This window comes from Chlamydotis macqueenii, chromosome 4 (genome assembly GCF_036417535.1).
Source record: "Chlamydotis macqueenii isolate bChlMac1 chromosome 4, bChlMac1.mat, whole genome shotgun sequence".
Classification (NCBI taxonomy): Eukaryota; Metazoa; Chordata; class Aves; order Otidiformes; family Otididae; genus Chlamydotis; species Chlamydotis macqueenii.
The window spans coordinates 71,441,619-71,447,618 of NC_141559.1; positions in this window are offsets into that span (position 1 = coordinate 71,441,619).

Genomic DNA, 6,000 nt, shown 5'->3' on the forward strand with positions numbered 1-6,000 from the left:
AGTTGTCCTTTGACCTGGCTTCTGCTAATTACCATTTCTAGTTTTATTGGATTTTAGCCAATTAAGTTTAATTAAAGTCTAATCTACACTACAAATGATAACGGTATTAAGCACAGCAGCTCGCTGGCTTTGTTGGATCGTTAGCACCTCTCAGTGAATGTCAAGTGCAGGAACGACGCTCTCGGGCATACGTGCTCCTGAGCCTCCACTGAGCGGCCAACGGAGCCATCCAGCTAAGGGAGCACTCCACAATGCCCTTTGCCTAACCCAGAAATCACGACCCATTACTCAGAGCATCACAAAGATTAGTAGAATTTCTTAGAGGATTCAGGTAGCTATAAACCAACAAAAACAGTTAGTAAAGGCACATAAACATGTTTTTCATTAGTCATTAGCACTGGCTTTCACATTTCTTAGTCAATTGCCAGTAAGGCAGAGGACACCAGATTTGAATTCCCTCTAAAGAAAGTTGAAATAAAACCATGCATCTATATATAATCATCTATTTCATTCCAGAACATAGTGTATTATATGTAATAAACCACATTATTTGCAAAACTTTTTCAATATTAAAAACGGATGAGCTTGAAATGCCAGAGCCGAGAATTACATCTAGAAAAGTTTGCCATGTGAGCTTCTAGAAAGGATTCTTATGATACAACTCATAATTAACAAAAATACATCTATTATTAAGAAGAAAATGTTATATGGACAAGTAAAAGTATAAATAAAGCAGATAAGTTATCACTTGCAACATCTTAACCAGACTATCTAGAAGGTCCCAAGTAGCACATACCCAGAAATGCCTTTAGGAACTTAACGACATACTGTGCATCTGTCTCCAAATGCAGACAAACTAGTGTCTAAAGTACACCACATCTCCAGGATCTCTGAGATAATAAGAGACAAAATTGAAATTAGGTGGTAATATGGAAGTTGCATAAAGCATCCTGTCTCCAAAATTATAATCTGTAGTATTACCAGTAACTATCCACTGAATCACAAGTCAACATTGTCATAGTGCTGCAAACAGGCAAAATACACCTGGTATGTTCAAGCATCAGCCTGACATGTGAGGCGATTCCCTTCATCACCTTCATTACCTTCAGTCCAGCACCCAATTTTGTGCAGAAGTAGGCCATTTAAGAAGTCTAGATGGAAGCCATTTATCCCTGCATTGCCTGTCAGTTCTGTAAGAGTATTTCTCAAATGCCTCTCCACTAATTTAAGGGACACTTAAATGACAGGCTGAGATAATTTGATTGTTTGGAAGAGTCTCAAGCATTTTGAAATGGCAATGATCTAACATTCACTCCAGTTGCCTTATCAATCACCATACTTGCAGTAACTTTTGTGCATGGTTTAAGCACAGCACTGCACAGTAGAGCTTCTCTCTTTTTAAGGACAGAAGTCAGCCAGGGTACCAAATCCCAATCTAAACCTCACATTGTCTCCTCAAAGGTTTTAACAGACTAGTTTAGAACTGAACGGCTTTAATCACCTGTTTTCATACAAGCAAAACATCACTTAGGCTCACACATCTATACAAGAAATAAAATCTTGGTTCTATAAAACAAGCAATCCAGAAAATATTCCTTGAATTCAGAGTATTAAAAATCTCTCAAAAACCAAACACCCCAACCAACTAAAATCCTTATTTTTCCATGGACTGTTTTTAGAATTTCTAATTAAAATCTCATATTCATAACGAATTACAAAGAAAATGAAAGTCTTTCTCTGTCTCAGATCTACAGAACTAAGTTTTAAGTCAGAATTTAAATTTACTCCTTGAAGTGAAGGTTAAACGAAGAGGAAAACCCACTGTTTTCCTATCCTTGCACATGCTTTTGTAAATTTTATTAACATACAAACGACAGAAGCCCAGAACAATCAAGAACTACTTATTTACAGTTTGATGAGCTGCAAATCAAGATGTAATGGCCAGAGCAATGGCACCAGGGATTTGTTAACTCAATACATCATGAAAACAGCTGTACATGAAATACAAAACACATGCAAATAGATGTGCTCACAGATGCTGGCACATTTTTAAGGGACCATTGAGCAAGAGTAACCAGTTGGGGGGGCGGGGCAGGGTGGGGGAGGATGTTTGCCTTTTTTTTTCCCCTTCCCATTTTTTAATTCTAGTTTTTGCCAGTACACCTTGCTTGTCCCATCCTCCATTTGAGCAGGAATAATCAAATAAAAATGAAGTAGGAAAAGAAAAACGTGCTCCCTGCTCCAGTGTAGCATCTGAGAGAAGAAGGGAAGGAGTCAAGTTCTAAACACTTGCAGATTAGTGCATACAATACAGCTCATGAACACTGAATATTTGGGCACAAGGACACAGTGCAATGAGGAGGAGATAAACACCCAACTGAAATGATTGCTGCAAATGTATTCCATCTCAATATGCAGTTCAACACAAAAAGCATCTGCCTTATCACCTCAAATCTTAAATGATGGTGGACCTATTTGCACATGTGCTCAAGGACAATACGGACAATCATTTTCTTCTTAAGCACCAGTCCATTACACAATAAATAATTGATCAGTATTCTGCTGACTCCTCTGCAATTATTCAAGCTGTTCCGTAGCATAACTTCTAAGAAGAAAAGAAAAACAAAAACAAGACACACACACACACACACACACACACACACACACACACACACGATGCGGCTTAATTTAACTGGCATTGCTCTGAAAATGGCAAGCATACATTGGTTGAACATGAAACATAAATGCTCTATCTGTTCAACTAACTGCACACTTCTGCAGTCCCATTACAGCAGGTTTCATCCAGCAAAACACAGAACATGAACTCCTGTTTGCTACAAAAGAGTTGAGAATACTCAAGACTTCTCAAACCAAATCCTTCACTGCCTATAACTGACTCGACATGTTGAGATACAGCATGTTTCTTTGACAGATTTGCCTTTATAAAATGTATTTTTAAAGTGGATGAAGGACTTGCAAATTGTTGACATTTTCATGGCATACATTTTATCATAATAGAAATGCAACAATACAAAGATGCCATCTTAAGATCTGATTTTGTATCTTACCTGCTTTGTACACAATAGGCTGACGTAAGATTAACATTAGCTTAGCACTTTGTGTGCTCCCTGTACATCAGTATTACTTACCGATATTAGAAGCAAATACTGAATTAGAAACACTTGTTTGCACTTTTTATGACAGAGCTGGAGTATGATATATCATTCAGGTCACCATGCTGATTTCTTTATAGTCTTTTATATGTATTGCTCTGTTTTACACAAATGTTATGACCACACTCCACTTCTGCATGGATAAACTGATCTTTGTTAAGGAAGCCCATATTGTCAAACGTTAAATCAAATAACACATTTCTCTTTCTATTAATATACACGAGGGAGAGAGGGATGCTTGGGAGACAGATACCCAACTAAAAAGATCCAGGTAATTAATTCCATCTTTAAAACTACCTTCTCATTTACAAGAAACATTATACAATTTACGCTCTTGATCTTGTGTGCAACAAGAGTCTATCACACGCAGAAGAAATTTGAGTACTTACTACTGACATTAATGCTTCCTCACTGCTTAGAGCTAAGATTTTGGTTAATAATGTGTCTGCATTTGGAGAGTAAAATAACTTTGATATGGAGCAACTGGACAAGTACTATGTTGGCAGCACTTTCGTCTTCATTAGAGTCTCTGAACTGCAGAGCCCCAGAATAAATAAGCAAGCGAGCATGCAAGCTCTGCTTCTTTCTTATGTGAAGAGAACAGTAGGAATCTGTATCACCCCTACAGAGACCACAGCAATCAAAAACATTCTGCACTAATGGAAAAGGTTAGCAGAATATATACATAAAAATATAAAATGCCCACAATCAGGCATTTGCAAAATATTGCTGAATATCTGCAGGATAGTAACACATTGGTAGCAACTGTGGTACAGTCATCCAGCAACCTAGTGATTCCTTTATCTTCTCTCTCTTGCCACCAAATTTCTAATACAAGCAAGAATAGCCTTTTAAACTATTAACCTCAAAAAGTCCTAAATCAAACTCCTGCATCATCTGGAGTACCGAATGAAATTCCAGCCATACCACCTGAAACATTATGGTGTGACTAGAAATGCCTCAAAGTAAGATTTATCATATGTATCCTGATTTTTAGTTGTCACCATATCATGGGCATATAAAGAATGGTGGCATCAAAACAGCAAGTATGACAGCCAAATTGCACAGATGGAACTTCATCCTAAATATTTATATTATCTAGTAATTTCTTTTTTTAATAAATATGGAGTGGATTTTAACAAACAGTGCACAGCATTGCGTTTTTACAACTATAATCTCACCTGAGGAAGCTTTTTGACCTGAAGCTATAAGTTAAATTGCAGTTTTCAAATTATAAGATAGAAATTAATTTGAAGAGAGAAATCTTCACTAATGAAGACATTCTAAAAATCAGGGGTAACACGTTGAAGCCCAAGGGGTGTGAACTTCAGGAAATTATCTCACGTCAACTTCCACAGTAATGCTAATAAATGAAAAAAAAAAAAAAAAGTGACACTATAGGATCTGCAATGTCTATCAAAAAAAAAACAAAACCCAAAACAAAACAAAAAACCCCAGGTTTTTAAATGCTTCAGAAAGCAAAGTACATAGAGTCTAAGGGATTCTCCTTCCTTCCACTAGCCTTGGCCAAACAAAACATTATATCTTCACTATGAAGTTGTACACTTAAATATTTTTTTCAGATATGAACAGCTTGTAAGTTTTTGATGTCTATATACAACCTAACAGAAGTCTTACTGCATTACTTCAATTTACTTGTGAACAGGAAGGATAGAAAGAAATGACCAACACTCACTGAGAGTCATCACACAAGTAGGACCCCCTAGAATTTCTCTGTTGTAACAGATGACTCAGATGACTTCAGGTTAGGATACTCTATCTAAAAAGCTAGCAAAATCTGTGTAATATCTGAGTAGCAGTCTGGTCAATCAAACTGTTGGCCCAAACATGAGCATTTAATGAACATGTGAAGAATTCTTGTTAAATATAAACCTTGGTAAACTTTACTGTAGGTGGGAAAATCAGACTTCTTTCTTCTGCATGTATGTTTCTAAATTACTCGCAGATTCACCATCTGTATTGTTTATACAATATGCAATACCAGACAACAGCACAGGCTGTTGAAGAGCTTAAGCATAACCATACTGGCTCAGACCAAGATCATCTAGTCTGGCATACTGTCTCTCATTATTTTAATTAGATACAACTTACTGAATGACAAAGAGATTAGCAGAAGACTGTATTATGATTTTTCTTTTAAAACACCACTTACAAATATCATTTTTACCACCTTAAATTTTAATGATTTCTTCTTAAAAGTGAGAACCACTTGAAAAAGACTATGCCATTATTTTCTATTTCCAAGCAAACTCTTTATACAAGTTTTTAATTGGATAAGAATAGAGAACAAGTCTATTTCTAGTTTCAAAAACTAATAACGGATATTAAAGCACAGTTTGGGAAGAAGAGGGATGAAACAACTACCTAAAGACTGGTTACGATCTTCACCCTATATTATCATGTCAAGTTGTCATGTTGAAATGCATAGAAAAAAAAAAACACAAAAGAGAAAAGAAAAAGCAATCTGACAGTAATTTATACAGCATATTTCCTAAAGCTGTAGGAAAAAGTCCTATTTGATACACCTCATTTTTTTCACTCCTATCTTGAGGGCTTTTCCTCAGCATCACTGGAAGTACTTCTTATTGAAGGCTTAGGATATGGCATAATTTTTCTCACTCCATTACATTTATCATGGCTGTTCAGCTTTCTGAAAATTCATAGAGGTTTAAAACTAGCATTGCCAGGGGAAAAAAAAATGAAAACAGGTAGGTGAGTACCAATTCCCATACCTCAATAATTAGAATCAGCAAAATTGCCATTGATCACATCACCTTTCATTCTAAAAACACAAGGTTTTATATAG